Here is a 19,112-nt window from a genome sequence, read left to right on the forward strand (position 1 = left end):
AACCTAGTATATATTAAAGGAAAATTGGTTTTAAATAATCCCAACTATGGCCTATTGGTAAATATCCATCCCAACTTTACACTTGCCTGCTGGCAGTACCAACTACCTGTGCATTTGTTTTTAACAGGCCGCGACTAACGGATGTTAACTCCGTTAGTCTTTGTCTGACGTGGCCATCCCAGTTGGCAAAAACCTGATTACGTGGAACGCGACGTGGCGGCTGACTGTGTATTATTATTATTATTATTATTATTATTATTATTATTATTATTATTCTTTTTCTTGGTCCAGTACCCCACCACCACCCCTCGTTTCCCGGCGAGCCACCACCACCCCTCGTTTCCCGGCGAGCCACCACCACCACCCCTCGTTTCCCGGCAAGCCACCACCACCACCCCTCGTTTCCCGGCTCCAGCAACTATTGCCCTAAAACCATCACAATCGGCCACCACCACCCATACCCAGTTTCCGAGCACCCTAATTCAACCTTCACGGAGCCCTAATCAGATTTCAAAGACCGAAGTTCAACCTTCACGAAGCCTTAGTCGGATTTTGAAGACCCAATTCAATGTACATAAGCCCTAATCTGATTTTGAAGCTCCAAATCATAAACACCCAAATCTCCATGTTTTGGTCACCAAACCCTAACCGGACGATTTTGAAGCTCTAAATCATAAACAACCATAACCGAACGATTTTGAAGCTCTAAATCATAAACAACCCTTGCTGCAGGGTTGGATTTTCCCGACGATTTCATACAAGTTAAGTTTTTGTGGTACAACTCTTATGGTGCGATAAGAGAGGTTGATAGTGGCAGGTGGTGCGATGACGGTGGTCGGTGGCAAATGGTGGTGATAGGTGGGGTGGATGATGGTGGATGAAGATGAAGAGAGATAGAGAGAGAGGGGGGTGGGGGGAGAGAGAGTAAATCTCTCTATATATACATATATTTTAAATACACAGTCAGCCGCCACGTAGACGTCCACGTAATCTGATTTTTGACAGCTGGGATCGACACATCAGACAAAGACTAACGGAGTTAACATCCGTTAGTCGCGTCCCGTTAAAAACAAATGCATAAATAGTTGGTACTGCCAGCATGCAAGTGTAAAGTTGATATTGATATTTACCAATAGGCCATAGTTTGGATTATTTAAAACTAATTTTCCTATATTAAAAACCAAATGTTAGTTATCTCACAATAAACACTATTTATGAAATAAACCAATTAGTTTTTCATACATGTACAAACCTTTTTCAATGGTAGTTAATTAATTTTCAAATTAGACACCTCTCAATAGCAAACATTTTTTCAAGATTAATTCCATTCATTTTCAAATTTAATTTTAATATCCTTTTTATTGTCATAGCTAATTTTTAGCATATATTATTTTCTCTTACAGATTTTAAAATACTATGTTTTCTTAAATTCCTAATTTTTAGGACATTCTTATTTTAATATACGTTTGAGTATGATCATCTATCGTCATCGGATTTCACCCTGGTGGTGTTGGAGTCACAGTGACTTTATCAATTGTCGTCTATTATTGACTATTTAAATCAACCGTCCGGTAACGCAGGGGTCAAAAACCTTGTTTATTTTATAAAATGGTTATAAGGATAAATAGTAACCTCCTAATTGGGGAATATAGTCTGAAAGTTTAGGGGATTAAGATTTGGATGGGGGATCTGATGCATGTTTCTATTCCGTAGAATTTAAATTTAGATATGAGATTCTTTATGGAGAGCCTACTGAATACTCTAACCCAAATCAAACTCTATTTAAATAGTAGGTATATTGACATTTATTAATCCAAACTATTATATATTGGTCGTTGTCGGTCTCAACTATTGAATTGTCTCCTAACGGCCCCAACTTATAACGTGTTTGTTCCCAGTAGTTCGCGACTAACAAAATCCTAACGTCGTTAGTTGCAGGTCGTCGGAAAAACGTTTTTAGCCGGAAAATTCACATTTTTTTGCCGGAAAACACCACCTGAACACCGTCACTACCACCAATTGACTCACCACCAACCAACCACCACCACTTGAGTACCACCAGCCGATTTTGATGACGGTTCTAGGGTTCCGACGACCTCAATAATCAAGGCTTTTACTAGAAAAAAGTTCCTAAAAGTCTGATACACAGAAGTATGGAATGAAAATGTTGAGTTTTCCGGAAAAAAAAATGTGAGTTTTCCGGCCAAAAACGTTTTTCCGGTGAGCTGAAACTAATGACGTTTGAATTATGTTAGTCGCGGACCGTTGAGAACAAATACGTTAAAATTGGGACCGTCATAAACCACTTCGTTAGTTGGGATCGGCAACGACCAAAAAATAATAGTATGGATTAATAAATTCCAATAAATAAACCAACCCATAAGCATAACACATTGAAATAAAATGCCAGTGATTATTTAAACATGGTAACTCGATAATTAAACCAAAACAAACTTTGTCTTCAACATTTTAATTTATCTTGAGGATTAACCCTTAAAAACAAACATACCTAGCGCGTTGCATCAAAATGATGGTATTTACACTTATAGTTTATTATAAGAAAAACCATATTTAAAACTTGTCTAGTCGATTGGTGATGCACGATGATGCTAACATGATTGGTACTGTGTTACGGCACCAGAACAAAACCCAAAAAACAAAATTCATTAACAAGCAAACACAACAAATTAACATAAAAAGCTGCATGTTGTGGTTGCGAACCAACACGAATTTTCTCGATATTGGTTTACGGAACGAAAAGTAAACCAAAATAATAAATTTTCAACACCCGGATACAACAAATTAACATATTTAGTTTGTTACGTTAATGACAATAAGCCCCCAAAAAGTAACCGCATAAAATAGTATTGCCAGTTGTATAACTTATGATAAAGAAGACATTTCTAAAATTAAATGTAGTCATTTGGTGAGAAACCCGCTCGGTATAGCTACGAGTTGACGCAAATTCGGGCGTTGTTGGGTTACAACTCAGTAAGTAAACAAAAAAATAAATTTATCAACAATGAAATACAACAAAGTAACATGTTTAAAACCAAAAACAAAAAACAAAATATGCATGTTACGACGGCGAACCAATGCAGTTTGGTCGGTATCAGGTTATAAAAAAAATTGTCAACACCTAAAAGAAAAGTTTGGGTGTTGAGGTGGCTAACTGAGGCAAATTTGGTCGATGTCGATGTTAACAAAAACAAAAAAAAAAAGCAAACTCGTTGCGGTGACGGACCTATGTGAGTTTGTTCAGTATTTTGTTGCAACACTTGAAAACAAACAAAAAAATAAAATTTGTCAACACCAAAATAGAACATATTAACATATATAAAATTAAATAAAAACATGTGTGTTGCGGTGGTTAACTGAAGTGAATTTGGTCGAAGTTGACGATAATAAAAATAAAAAAAATACGCACGTTGCGGTGGCGAACCGACGCAAATTTTTTCGGTATTGGGTTACACTACCGGTGTGACAACCGGTAATTTCCCAAACCCATAAGCTAAGTAATCAACCTAATAATTAGGTGATTGTAAATGATAAGCGCGTGCATTTGTTATGTGCGCCCTGCGCGAGCGCGCCATGTTAGTCAGCGCGTGCAGTTGTTATGTGCAACCTGCGCGAGCGCACCATGTTAAGAACCAGCGTGAGCATATGTTATATGCGCCATGCGTGAATAATTTGGCTTTATGTTTTCATGTAACTTCAAAGTTATGTTGTCTATGGGTTGACCATCCCGCATGATGCTAAGGCGGGTGCATCCTACATCGTTTATGCGCGTGCGGAAGGGAACTAACCTACCCGCATGGCGGGAACGTTGAGAGCTAGTTTGTCTGAAGCTCCAAGATGGAATTGACTTCAACATGACTGATCACTATGTTGAAATACCAAGACCACCTGGAGAATCTACAAATGAAACTCAAAAGTCCCTAACTGCGAGAAGGTTACGCACCTACCCGCAGCAAAGACATGTCCTATACGCAGAAAGCTATGCGCACCAAGTTATACGCGCAGAACACTTGGTCTATTCTCCAGTTAAGGAGATTACTCCCGCCCGAAAGGAAACAGTAGCGTGTTTCAGAGATTTTCCACTTTTTACTGTACACTGACAAAAGTACCTGAAAAAGCACACTGTAACATGAAAAGTCAACTGTCAGCCACCCTATTTTCACCAACCCCAGATCTGCATGTTCTGTCCAAATCAAATCAAAATCTTTTATCCACCACTCCACTCTTAAGTAAATAATAATAACTTCTATACTTTATCATCATTACATTTAAATATGAAAAGATTTCAATCCCCTAAAGCAAGGGATTGTGTTCCCTTGAGTTTGCCTATAAATTTGTAGCCTAAATTATCACCCAAAACACACTTCAAAGAACTACAAACTTGCACTAATCCTTTCCCAAGCATCCGTTGTTTCCAGCTCCGATCCTGTTACTAGGTAAGCCAAGAATATAACCTTGAGACCTACTATCCAACCCTTATATTCTCCTATTTATTGATCTTAATATATATACTTGTTATTTAATCGTATTCTAGACCTTCGATTCCGAGGCCAACACCAAGAAAACCCGAATCTCGATTAATCCCTTAACAAGAACCACAGGTGAGTCTCACAGCCCCTATTTTCACTGTTTTCACTGTTTTAAACTGCTTTCGGGGCGAGGGACACGTACTTAAATAATGTTTTATCATGGTATACTTACAAGCTATGAAAGCGATTATGTGTTTAAGTTATGTTTCATGATGAGCAATGCAAACGGTTATCTAAGGTTTTCAATGTATGTGCGCTAGAACTCGAGTAAGTGATCACTTTACCATTGGAACTCTAAGGGTAGGGACTGCTGGTTTGATCCGCCCACTCGTAGGGGTCGCACCTCTTTGCATGGACGAGTGCCTGGCATGGGGCAGTACTATGGGGTTGAGCCCGCTCGTAGGGGTCGCGCCTCTTTGCATGGACGAGCGCCTTGTTTTCCGGCACAACGTCTGCGCGTAACCCGCGGGACGGTATCCTTAGCTCGTAGGGGCAATGCCTCTTTGCATGGACGAGCACAGTTTCTCAGAATTGTTCGCGCGTAACCCGCGGGACGGTATCCTTAGCTCGTAGGGGCAATGCCTCTTTGCATAGACGAGCATAGTTTTCCAGAAACGTCTGCGCGTAACTCGCGGGACGGTTTTACATTATTTTAGCTCGTAGTGGCTGCACCACTTACATAGACGAGCACCGTATCCAGAATTTGTTCACGCGTAACCCGCGGAACGATTTTTATCAGAATATTGTCAGAATTATGTGTTAATACGATTTTACCAAGCAGATGTTAATGATGTTGCCAGAAATGTTTCAGAATGATTTTATCAAGTTACTAAAACTTGTGAACTCACTCAGTTTATACTGATTCAAATGTTTTTACGTGTCTTTCAGGAGATAACTAGGTAGCGCAGGGAGTCACACTTAGAGCACCACACGCTGAACATCTAAAACAAGCTTTTTGGAAGATTTTGGTTTTATCCCCTCGATGCGCACGGTTACCCGCCGCGCAAGGGGATATAGCGAGGAAATCTTCAGTTTTATACTTGGATGTTTCTTTTTGTAATCTTTGAACGATGTAATGTGTTTGTACTAAACTCCTCATGCGCAATAAAAATCTTTGAATGTTTTGCAATGGCCCGTGCTTAATTATCAATCCCCACTCGTGCGCGCCCGGCTGTTTCCGCCGCTCAGGGCCGGGTGTGACAGATTGGTATCAGAGCACTGGTTATAGCGAACTAGGAAAAGAAGTTTTTAACCTAGACTATAACCTTTGGGGAATCGCATGAAATATTTTTCAAAGAATATTTTCAAAAGAATATTTTCAAAAGAAAAATCACACACGCACTTAGGAACACGGGTCACAGTGTCTAGAGATAAGAACATTATGTGCTCTGAGTACATGCGCTAAGTTTGTTATATTTTCTTTTTATGAAAAGAATGCCTCCAACCAGAGCCAAGGGAATTACCATGACACCCGAGGAGCTCGCAGAAATAATCGCGCAGGCGATTGCAACGCATGAGGCCAGCAAGGCCGAATCTAGTCAGGGTCGCCAAGAGAACGAGACCCCAGAACCCGAATCAGGAGCCTTGAACAAAGGATGCTCCTATAAAACATTCATGGCCTGTAGGCCTTGGCCGTTCAAAGGCACCGAAGGAGCCATTGGGCTCTACAATTGGATTGACAAGATGGAGACCGTTCTCTCCATCAGCGGATGTAGTGAAAACCAGAAGGTCCTTTACGCGACCTGCATGTTCCAAGAAGCAGCTTCGTCTTGGTGGAAGCTCCAAGTAAAGACGTTGGGGCGAGAAGTTGCTCTTCACAAGACCTGGGAAGAATTAAAAGAAATGATGATGAGAAAGTTCTGCTCACGCGCAGAAATTCAGAGCTTGCAACAAGAATTCTGGAACCACACCATGGTAGGAACGGATATCGATGCCTACACCAATCGTTTCAACGAGCTTTGCCAGCTGGTGCCAGACATGGCAAACACAGAAGAAAAGAAAATCGAGAGGTACATCTTTGGGTTACCTCCTGTCGTTAGAGTCCCGCTCAACGCCGCCGCACCTCCGACCTTTGACGAGGCGGTTGCGCGAGCCATCACCCTTACAAGGGATACGGTTCGTGCGGGTATGTTGACCACCCGCTTGAACGAGCAGCGAACCTCTGACTCCAAGAGGAAATGGAACTCCCACCGAGGGTCAGACTTCAAGCAGCCACCGCCCAAGAAGCAGGAAAGCACAAGGGTTTACGCGATTCAAGCCGCGGAACCATCAAGGAAAGGATACAGCGGGCCTCGCCCATGGTGCAGCAAATGCAAGTATCACCACGAGGGTGAATGCGCAAAAATCGAATGCGCCAAATGTGGCAGACCAGGACACAAGGCGATGAATTGTCGCATCAGAGAAGCTGGATCGAGCGACAGCTGCTACGCATGCGGGAAGCCTGGACACTTCAGTCGGGATTGCCCACAGAAAGGAAACCAAGCTCGCGGGAGAGCTTTTGTGATCGGCGCGGGTGAAGCAAAGGAAGAGCCGAATGTGGTAACCGGTACGTTTTTGCTTAACGGTCATTATGCATCTGTCTTATTTGATACTGGCGCTGACCTAAGTTTTATATCCCATGAGTTTAAAAACTCCCTGGGCTTAGCGACCAGTAGGCTAGACAAACCTTATACTATAGAACTAGCCAATGGTAGGCAGTTATGCGCGAATGAAAGGACTGAGCAATGTGTATTAGTCATGGGAGGTCATGAGTTCAATATAAACTTGTTGCCAATAGATTTGGGAAGTTTCGATATTGTGGTAGGTATGGATTGGTTGGTCGAGAATCTCGCGGAGATTGTTTGTCATGAGAAGCAGGTTCGGATTCCACTGTTGAACGGAGAAACTTTGATGATTCAAGGGGAAAGAAAGGGAGTTGCGACGAAACTGATTTCGTGCCTAAAGGCGCGCAAGTGCCTAAGAAAAGGGTACTACGCCTTCCTGGCGCATGTAATAGAGAAGGGAGATGAGCGAAGAATTGAAGACTTACCTGTAGTGCGCGAATTTTCAGAAGTTTTTCCTAAAGATCTGCCCGGATTGCCGCCACCGCGACAAATCGAGTTTCGAATTGATTTGGTCCCAGGAGCTGCGCCAGTAGCCCGAGCGCCTTATCGATTAGCTCCATCTGAGATGCAAGAGCTATCCAATCAGTTACAGGAACTTTTGGATAAGGGTTTCATACGCCCAAGCTTTTCACCTTGGGGAGCTCCAGTACTGTTTGTTAAGAAGAAGGATGGTTCGTTCCGGATGTGTATTGACTACAGGGAGCTGAATAAGCTGACAGTCAAAAATCGGTACCCCTTACCGAGGATTGACGACTTATTTGACCAGTTGCAGGGATCCAGTTATTATTCGAAGATAGATCTACGGTCAGGATACCACCAACTTAGGGTCCATGAGGAAGACGCGCCAAAGACAGCCTTCCGAACCAGATATGGCCATTATGAGTTCTTAGTGATGCCTTTCGGGCTAACTAATGCGCCGGCTATATTCATGGATCTGATGAACCGTGTGTGCAAACCATACTTGGACAAGTTTGTGATTGTGTTTATAGATGATATTCTAATTTACTCTCGAACCAAGGCCGAGCATGAGCAACACTTGAGGTTGATTTTGGAATTGTTAAGGAAAGAAAGGTTGTATGCAAAGTTTTCTAAATGTGAGTTTTGGCTTAGAGAGGTTCACTTTCTCGGTCACGTTGTAAACGAGAAAGGAATACACGTCGATCCTTCTAAGGTTAAAGCCATCGAAAACTGGGAAGCGCCAAAAACCCCAACTGAGGTGAGGCAATTCCTTGGACTAGCTGGCTACTATCGACGCTTCATTGAGAACTTCTCCAAGATAGCTCTACCTCTGACCGCGCTAACTCAGAAAGACAAGGTGTTTATTTGGGGCGAGAATCAGGAAGCGGCATTTCAAATGTTGAAACAGAAGTTATGTAGTGCGCCAATTTTATCTTTACCAGAGGGGACGGATGACATCGTCGTTTACTGCGACGCTTCACACCAGGGACTCGGATGTGTCCTTATGCAGCGAGACAAAGTTATAGCGTATGCCTCGCGCCAACTCAAGACCAATGAAAAGAACTACACAACGCATGATTTAGAACTTGGAGCGGTTGTCTTCGCGCTAAAGATTTGGCGCCATTACCTCTACGGTACGAAATGTGTAATCTTTACGGATCATAAGAGCCTCCAACATATATTCAATCAGAAGGATTTAAACATGAGGCAACGAAGATGGGTTGAATTGTTGAATGATTATGATTGCGAGATCAAGTATCATCCGGGGAAAGCGAATGTGGTAGCAGACGCGCTAAGCAGAAAGGAGCGAATAAAAACACTACGGGTCAAGGCCCTAAAGCTAACAATTCACGCAGAGCTCTCTACGCGCATCCGAGACGCTCAGCAAGAAGCCTTGAAACCAGAGTTTGTTAAAACTGAATCCCTTGGGGGTATGATTAAGAATTTGGAACTTAAAGGGAACACTCGATATTTTGCCAACCGCATATGGGTCCCTCTCAAGGGAGGACTGCGCGAGCAGGTATTAAACGAAGCTCACAAGACGCGGTATTCCGTACATCCTGGCGCAGACAAGATGTACCAAGATGTTAAAATGTTGTATTGGTGGCCCAATCTTAAAGGCGCCATCGCGACACATGTCAGTAAGTGCCTGACGTGTTCAAAGGTAAAGGCTGAATACCAGAAGCCGTCGGGGTTACTTCAACAGACAGAAATTCCCATGTGGAAGTGGGAACAAATCTCCATGGATTTCATCACCAAACTACCAAGGACACCTGGGGGTTACGACACGATATGGGTTATTGTAGATCGGCTAACTAAGTCAGCGCACTTCCTGCCGATTAAAGAAACTGATAAAATGGAAAAGTTAGCCCGACTATATATTCGAGAAGTAGTTTCAAAACATGGAGTCCCAGTGTCCATCATTTCGGATAGAGATAGTCGGTTCACCTCAAGGTTTTGGAGATCATTACAAGAGGGGTTAGGTACTCGACTGGACATGAGTACGGCTTATCACCCCCAAACGGATGGACAAAGCGAACGAACGATCCAGACATTGGAAGATATGCTGCGCGCATGCGCGATCGATTTTGGAGGAAGTTGGGATACCCACCTTCCGTTGGTTGAATTTTCTTACAATAACAGTTATCACACAAGCCTCAAGGCAGCGCCGTTTGAAGCGTTATATGGGCGCAAGTGTAGATCCCCACTGTGTTGGGCTGAAGTGGGCGACAAGCAAATGACTGGTCCAGAAGTGATCCAAGAAACAACAGACAAGATTTTTCAGATAAGGGATCGCCTTAAGGCAGCACGCGACAGACAGAAAAGTTATGCTGATATGAGAAGGAAACCGTTGGAGTTTCAAGTAGGGGATAAAGTACTTTTGAAAGTCTCTCCATGGAAGGGAGTCCCACGTTTCGGTAAGCGAGGAAAGCTAAATCCGCGCTACATTGGACCATTTGAGATCCTGGAGAGGATCGGTCCAGTTGCTTATAGACTCCGTCTACCCGCCGAACTCAGTGGAGTTCATGATACGTTTCACGTATCCAACCTCAAGAAGTGTTTATCTGACGAAACGTTGATTTTACCGTTGGAAGAAATTCATATTGACAAACAGCTGCACTTCGTAGAAGAACCCATAGCAGTAACCGATTGGAAAGAACAAAAGTTACGCAGAAGCAAAATCAAGTTAGTAAAGGTTCAGTGGAACTCGAGGCGTGGGCCTGAGTTCACTTGGGAAAGAGAAGACCAGATGCGCACAAAATACCCACACCTCTTTCAGAACATGGCTTCTGCCAGCAACGTCTCCTAAATTTCGGGACGAAATTCGTTTAACGAGGGGAGAATGTGACAACCGGTAATTTCCCAAACCCATAAGCTAAGTAATCAACCTAATAATTAGGTGATTGTAAATGATAAGCGCGTGCATTTGTTATGTGCGCCCTGCGCGAGCGCGCCATGTTAGTCAGCGCGTGCAGTTGTTATGTGCAACCTGCGCGAGCGCACCATGTTAAGAACCAGCGTGAGCATATGTTATATGCGCCATGCGTGAATAATTTGGCTTTATGTTTTCATGTAACTTCAAAGTTATGTTGTCTATGGGTTGACCATCCCGCATGATGCTAAGGCGGGTGCATCCTACATCGTTTATGCGCGTGCGGAAGGGAACTAACCTACCCGCATGGCGGGAACGTTGAGAGCTAGTTTGTCTGAAGCTCCAAGATGGAATTGACTTCAACATGACTGATCACTATGTTGAAATACCAAGACCACCTGGAGAATCTACAAATGAAACTCAAAAGTCCCTAACTGCGAGAAGGTTACGCACCTACCCGCAGCAAAGACATGTCCTATACGCAGAAAGCTATGCGCACCAAGTTATACGCGCAGAACACTTGGTCTATTCTCCAGTTAAGGAGATTACTCCCGCCCGAAAGGAAACAGTAGCGTGTTTCAGAGATTTTCCACTTTTTACTGTACACTGACAAAAGTACCTGAAAAAGCACACTGTAACATGAAAAGTCAACTGTCAGCCACCCTATTTTCACCAACCCCAGATCTGCATGTTCTGTCCAAATCAAATCAAAATCTTTTATCCACCACTCCACTCTTAAGTAAATAATAATAACTTCTATACTTTATCATCATTACATTTAAATATGAAAAGATTTCAATCCCCTAAAGCAAGGGATTGTGTTCCCTTGAGTTTGCCTATAAATTTGTAGCCTAAATTATCACCCAAAACACACTTCAAAGAACTACAAACTTGCACTAATCCTTTCCCAAGCATCCGTTGTTTCCAGCTCCGATCCTGTTACTAGGTAAGCCAAGAATATAACCTTGAGACCTACTATCCAACCCTTATATTCTCCTATTTCTTGATCTTAATATATATACTTGTTATTTAATCGTATTCTAGACCTTCGATTCCGAGGCCAACACCAAGAAAACCCGAATCTCGATTAATCCCTTAACAAGAACCACAGGTGAGTCTCACAGCCCCTATTTTCACTGTTTTCACTGTTTTAAACTGCTTTCGGGGCGAGGGACACGTACTTAAATAATGTTTTATCATGGTATACTTACAAGCTATGAAAGCGATTATGTGTTTAAGTTATGTTTCATGATGAGCAATGCAAACGGTTATCTAAGGTTTTCAATGTATGTGCGCTAGAACTCGAGTAAGTGATCACTTTACCATTGGAACTCTAAGGGTAGGGACTGCTGGTTTGATCCGCCCACTCGTAGGGGTCGCACCTCTTTGCATGGACGAGTGCCTGGCATGGGGCAGTACTATGGGGTTGAGCCCGCTCGTAGGGGTCGCGCCTCTTTGCATGGACGAGCGCCTTGTTTTCCGGCACAACGTCTGCGCGTAACCCGCGGGACGGTATCCTTAGCTCGTAGGGGCAATGCCTCTTTGCATGGACGAGCACAGTTTCTCAGAATTGTTCGCGCGTAACCCGCGGGACGGTATCCTTAGCTCGTAGGGGCAATGCCTCTTTGCATAGACGAGCATAGTTTTCCAGAAACGTCTGCGCGTAACTCGCGGGACGGTTTTACATTATTTTAGCTCGTAGTGGCTGCACCACTTACATAGACGAGCACCGTATCCAGAATTTGTTCACGCGTAACCCGCGGAACGATTTTTATCAGAATATTGTCAGAATTATGTGTTAATACGATTTTACCAAGCAGATGTTAATGATGTTGCCAGAAATGTTTCAGAATGATTTTATCAAGTTACTAAAACTTGTGAACTCACTCAGTTTATACTGATTCAAATGTTTTTACGTGTCTTTCAGGAGATAACTAGGTAGCGCAGGGAGTCACACTTAGAGCACCACACGCTGAACATCTAAAACAAGCTTTTTGGAAGATTTTGGTTTTATCCCCTCGATGCGCACGGTTACCCGCCGCGCAAGGGGATATAGCGAGGAAATCTTCAGTTTTATACTTGGATGTTTCTTTTTGTAATCTTTGAACGATGTAATGTGTTTGTACTAAACTCCTCATGCGCAATAAAAATCTTTGAATGTTTTGCAATGGCCCGTGCTTAATTATCAATCCCCACTCGTGCGCGCCCGGCTGTTTCCGCCGCTCAGGGCCGGGTGTGACAACCGGAACTAAACGAAAGAAATAAATTCGTCAACACTCGAATACCACAAATTAAGATATTTATAAAAAAAGATCATTGTGGCGGCCAACCAAGGTGAATACGGTTGGTATCTATGGTAAGAAAAAACACTTAGGAATTACGCTCAATGTGCATTTGCTTGATATCGTTTTATGCCATCATTTCAAAAAAAGAATAAAAATAAAAATTCGTTAACACCATATACAACAAATTAACATAGTTAAAGCAGAAAATAAAAACAAATAATCCGGTCATTATCGACGGTACCATCACCAAATTATAAACATATATTAATAAGGCCCAATGAACTTTAACCAAAAACAAATAAATAACAATTGTGAAGTGGCATAACGAGATTGAGCCGCGTGGACTAATCAAAAGAATTGTTGCACCAAGCCATGTGGCGGATCCAGAAATTTTTAATAGGGTGGGCACGAAACGGATTGGGTCAAAAAGGACAGGGTCAACCAACCATGCCAAAGGCCCTGAGCGACATGAACTTTCGGGAATATGAGAGGTTAAACTAGTCTTTTTACACAGTCATATTCATCATCATCTTCCTCCTCTTCAAAGTTCAGAGGCATCTCAACGACCAAAAATATATATCATTAATTACTATTTATGTTTGTTCTCTCATTGGTTTTGTGATTAGCGGTGATCAAAGAAAGTTGCTGAACTTGGATATTAGAACCAGAGGGTCTAACATATAACTTTTTTACATTTGTTTGTATACACCAGTCACCTTTTTTAACAATCAATGTATCAACTTCTATTTGTAAATTTTTGGTGATTATAATATATACTTTTAACAACATATTTTTACATAAGCATAAAATAACATATTTTTTTACTTATATATTATTCTAAAATGATAAAAAAAACTCAAGTAGAAAATGTTAAATAATATATAATAGTTTAATTTGATCATGCTAAAAATACATTTTTTTGAATTTAAACTAGCAAATAATAAAATATATTAAAAACTAGACAGAGAAATGTTAAATGTTAACTTAATTTATTTGAAAAATAAAAAATAAAACTAAAACTCTAAAAGATCAACAAATGCAATTATAGAGTTCTCAAATGAAATAAAATTAAATATAATAATTGAAATGCCAGCATTCTTTTACCATTTCGTCCCTTCATTCTTTAAATCTAGTATTATACGGTTGTTGCCGGAAAAAGTTTTGGCGAGGCTATTTGTCCTTCCCTCTACACTTTAAATACTCCTTAGTTCCACCGTTGATGTCAAACAGTGGGCGCTAACTAATTGTTGATGGTGGGCACTGACTGGTTGTTGGCTCGTCATATACTAACGCGTACACACAAACAGGACACTATGATCGGCGGACGGTGGGAACCGGCCCATCGTCACTAAGCCTTAAATCCGCCCCTTTAGCCATATATGGTTTTCTAAATCTATTTAGGCCGTCCACTGTGGGTTGTAAAGGGGCGATTTTGTGATGGAACACCGTCGAGGGGCGTCTTGGAGGGGCGATTTGGGTTGGAGCGGTGGGTGGAAGAAGGGGCGACGTGGGGATGGAGGTGGGCTTCCCTACTTTTCACTCTCTTACCAAACATTTGATATGAAAATCTTATAAAATGGAGATATACTAAAAAATATTATCTATTTAAAAAAAAAATATTATTTATGGCTAAGAAATAGTTTTATAGTAAAAAAAAATAAGCGGGTCATGGTTTCATCAAAACCAGATAGCTTTTAAACGATTTATAACATCTCATTTATTTGTGAAACTCTTTCATCATTAAGCCTAAGTATATTATTAACTTTCTTATAATAATTACAATTAAAATTCAAAAAAATATATTTAAATATTAAAACGAAAAATGTAAAACAATCACGTAATACGATGGATAAAAGCTAGTATGTATATATAACAGGGTCGGTAAAGCAGCTTTAAATCACAACGGAAAGTTATGAAGAGAAGCTTCGATGTCTTATTTCTTATGTGGCATTGATGTGAAGGGGCGACAAAGCCGGTCCATATAGAATGGTCTTATAATATAGTTATAATTTTAATTATGGACATATCTAGTCTTTATTTGATAATAAGATTCTTTTTTTTAGCATTGAAGTACATGGAGGATGATACTGTGGCTGTCATCGGTCCATTTAGTTCTACGATAGCACATGTACTTTCAAGTATTGCAAATGAACTCCATGTCCCATTTCTATCGTGCTTTGCGTTAGACCCCTCACTTTCACCTCTTCAATACCCCTATTTCATCCAGACAGCCCCTAATGACCTTTACCAGATGACAGCCATTGCCGAAATGGTTAGTTATTTCGGTTATCGAATAGTAATTGCCATATATTCATACGGTGACCAGTTTAGGAACAGCATGTCCGTATTAAGTGATCAACTATGGAAGAAACGGTGTAAGCTTTCTTACAAAGCACCATTGCCATCCGACTCGGTATCTCCACAATATATTCATGACGTGCTGGTCAACGTTCGGTCAATGGAGACTCGTGTCATTGTTGTGCATGGTTACGATAGAGCCTGTCTTTTAATCTTGGAAGCTGCTAAGAAGCTTGGCATGATGGATAAAGGATATGTCTGGATTGCATCCGCTTGGTTGTCAAATGTTTTGGATTCTACCGGTATTAATTCTAAAACCGCACGGGTTTCACAAGTGGTTCTCACGCTCCGGCCCCACGTACCGGATTCGGGTAAAAAACGAGAGTTTGAAAGAAGGTGGGAGAGTTTGAGTAACGGGTCAATAGGGTTGAACGTGTATGGGTTATATACGTACGATACAGTTTGGATGATTGCACGCGCGCTTGACAAGTTTTTTAACAAAGGCGGCAGCGTTTCTTTCTCAAGTGATGCACGTTTAACGGGTTCAAAGGGAACAAAAGGTTTGAATCTTGGAGCACTTAGTATTTTTGATGGAGGAAAAAAGTTGCTTACCAACTTATTGCAAACAAACATGAGTGGGCTAACCGGGCCGGTGAGGTTTAGTCCTGATCGATCCATGATCCACCCTTCTTTTGATATCATCAACGTGGTTGGGAACCAGGTTCGGGTTCTTGGATACTGGTCAAACCACTCTGGGCTATCGGTTCAATCTCCAGAGACTCTTTATGCCAAACCACCAAACCGAACGTCTTCTAATCAGCATTTAGGAAGCGTGGTATGGCCTGGGAACACAACGGAAAAGCCCCGTGGATGGGAGTTTTCAAATAATGGGAGACCGTTAAGAATTGGAGTTCCGGTAAAAACTAATTTTAAGGAAACTGTGGCACAAGTTAACGGTTCACATGGAATTCATGGTTTTAGCCTAGATGTTTTTCTTGCCGCATTAAAGTTGATACCATATCCGGTTCCTTATGAGTTTGTCATGTTTGGGGACGGACACAAGAACCCGAGCTACACCGAGTTGGTGAATAAAGTTGCACACAATGTAAGTCAAGAATAACATATAATACGATATTTTCATTGTAAGATTATGAAAGATTGAATTGCATTATTATTATTATTATTATTATTGTTGTATAGGTTAATTACCTTACAATTTATAGCCATTACAAAAAACAAATACCTTAAGAAACCTAATGGTGATCATATTTGCATTTAATGCAGGTGTTTGATGCTGCTGTTGGTGATATTTCAATCATCACTAAACGTATAAAGATCGTTGACTTTACACTACCGTATATAGAATCAGGTTTGGTTGTAGTGATCCCCATAAAGAAAGTAGACTTGAGTGCTTGGGCTTTCTTTCGGCCTTTTACTCCACAAATGTGGGCCGTCACCACATGCTTCTTCATCATGATCGGAGTTGTTATGTGGATACTGGAACACAAGCGGAACTAAGAATTTGGGGGGCCACTTAAGCAACAATTTGTCACCATCTTCTGGTCAGTAGTTTACTTTAGATCTTGATATTGCTTTACTGTCTGTTTTGAGTAATCTTACAATAAGCTAATGTGTTAAATGTGATTACAAGTCATATTGGTACAAAAGTAATTATCTTTACTTTTATAAAACTAAGTCTTGTTATTGATGTTTTGCAGATTTACCTCGTCAACTTTGTTTAACTCACACAGTAAGTGTCAAGAGAAAAGTACGAAAACAGGCAATAATTTTTAAAATAGTACTCTAGTCAAATTTTTTAAGCTTGCCATTTCATAGTCATTCTATTTGAAACCAATATTAAGCAAGTCGGTTAAGGCTTAACTAATGTTTTTTGGCACTGAAATCCATGAAAAGTACGTGTCCCACCTTTTGATCACTTAGAGAGTAACACGTGTCCACTCGATCGTAAGCTAATTTAGCCTAGCTAGCTCACACTGTTATATGTAGATTAGTTGGCTAAATATGATCTGATAGCGTATGCTAGTTTAGATATTTAGTTTGCATTTTCAGACTAAATTAGAGTGTTAATGTTTTTAGATAAATTAAGATAATCTAGCAAAACTATTTTCAGGGGAAAAAACGGTGAGCGCCCTCGGTCGACTGGTTCTCTTCGTCTGGCTTTTGGTAGTTCTGATCATAAACTCAAGTTACACCGCTAGCCTCACAACCATTTTAACCGTTGAACAATTTTCATCTCCGATCAAAGGAATCGATTCATTGATCTCGACCAATGCACGAATAGGGTTTCAAGAAGGATCGTACGCTGAGAATTATATGATTGAAGAACTCCGAATACCAAAATCAAGGCTTATGCCTCTCGCTTCTCCACAAGAATATGCTGAGAAACTCGACACAGGGATAATTGCCGCCATTGTTGATGAAGAACCCTACATTGATCTTTTTCTTTCAAATAACTGCAGGTTTCAAGTTGTTGGTGATAGGTTCACCGAAAGCGGTTGGGGATTTGTAAGTACTCGTATATATTTTTGAAACTATATATTATGTTGGGTTTAATATGGGTGTAGCCCCGGCCCGTCTTGGGTTGGGCAGTTGAAGACTAGAAGGGTTGAATGGGTTGGCCACCCACTCAACTTAAGTGGCCCGTTTTATATTATTTCTTGTAACTTATGGAGAAAGAAATAAACCCTAGTTAGCCTCCCTATATAAACAATGTTGTATCTTGTAATTTCTTGAGCACCTCAATTAAAGAAGAGACACTGTTCGTTGCCCGTGGACGTAGGTTACACACCGTGACCGAACCACGTAAATCCCGTGTTCAACTTTACTTTATTGCATTATAATAATATTATTATTAATATTGTTTGAAGTTGATTTGTGTTTGTGATAAGTTCACTGCCGCCACCACTAAAGTATTAATATATTGCAATTATTAATTTGGTTTTGCAATTGTTGCTGTGTGTCCCGTGAGATATTAAGCATACGCCAAAAGTCAAGAATATTGTTGACAGTTGCATGTTGTTGGTTTGTTTGATCAAGATTGAACAAGACGCAAGCAAGTCCAGGTTCTAATTTATATTCGGTTCTAGTTTGGTTGTTTGTTTAATTAATTTGAGTTCAGTATTACTTCTCGTTTGTTTCCGCTGCACGTTTTTTTTCGTTTTATAAATCAATTAGAAATACCGTTAAGTTCTTAAGGCCCGAGCCGTTGTATTGTATTGATTTCTTTAGCCTTATCCGACTCCTTTCGGGTCAGCCGCGTACACGTAATACCTAACATATTACTTAAGAAAATGACTGACCTTAATTAAAAATCAACATTCTGTCTGTCTGTGTTTTGTTAGGCATTTCCAAGGAATTCTCCACTAGCCATTGACATGTCAACTGCCATGTTCAAGTTATCCGAGAACGGTGAGATTCAAAAGATTCGCGACTATTGGCTCGAGAAAAAAACTTGCAACCCACAAAACTCGGACACGGAACAGATTCAACTAGAAAGATTTGGGGGACTTTTTCTAATATTTGGAGTTGCTTGTGCTCTGGCTCTCCTTATATACTTTTGCATGATCATTCACGAGTTCAGAAAACATTATTCAGACCTCCCCCACTCGTTACGTAGGTTTTTATCCTTTATAGATGAGAAAGAAGAGGTATCAAAGAACAAGCTAAAGAGAAGGAGGGAGGTGTCCGGTCAAGAAGATGACTCGGTCAAAGGCTAATGATCGATGAAGAGTAAAATACTAAACCGTGAATAAGTTACCTAACCTAAATGTCTATTGTCTAGTGCAAAGAAAAAGTAGTATCTTGTATGGTGATATTCTAATCGGTGTAATTTGTTTATAAATAACGTACTATTGGTCTTTTGCTATCTCTACTAGCGCTAGCTTATCTTAGCAACAAACTACTCTCTAACAAGCAACCGAACTACGATAAACTAAGAAGCTTCAGCCTTAAGGAATATGAGGTTCTAATGAAAAATAACACATGGACTTTAAGGCCGAGAGTCGAAAATAATTTTTAATTTTATTTA

At 40.8% G+C, this 19,112-nt stretch overlaps 1 pseudogene; it reads left to right on the plus strand.

Moving 5' to 3' along the window:
• The window catches only part of LOC143635011 (glutamate receptor 3.2-like), a 28,521-nt pseudogene extending 9,720 nt beyond the window's left edge, over positions 1–18,801 (plus strand).
• The last annotated feature ends 311 nt before the right edge of the window (positions 18,802–19,112 follow it).

Source organism: Bidens hawaiensis, unplaced genomic scaffold (assembly GCF_021521415.1).
Source record: "Bidens hawaiensis isolate Kalapana, Puna unplaced genomic scaffold, B.hawaiensis_p1.1 tig00000512_1, whole genome shotgun sequence".
Taxonomy (NCBI): domain Eukaryota; kingdom Viridiplantae; phylum Streptophyta; class Magnoliopsida; order Asterales; family Asteraceae; genus Bidens; species Bidens hawaiensis.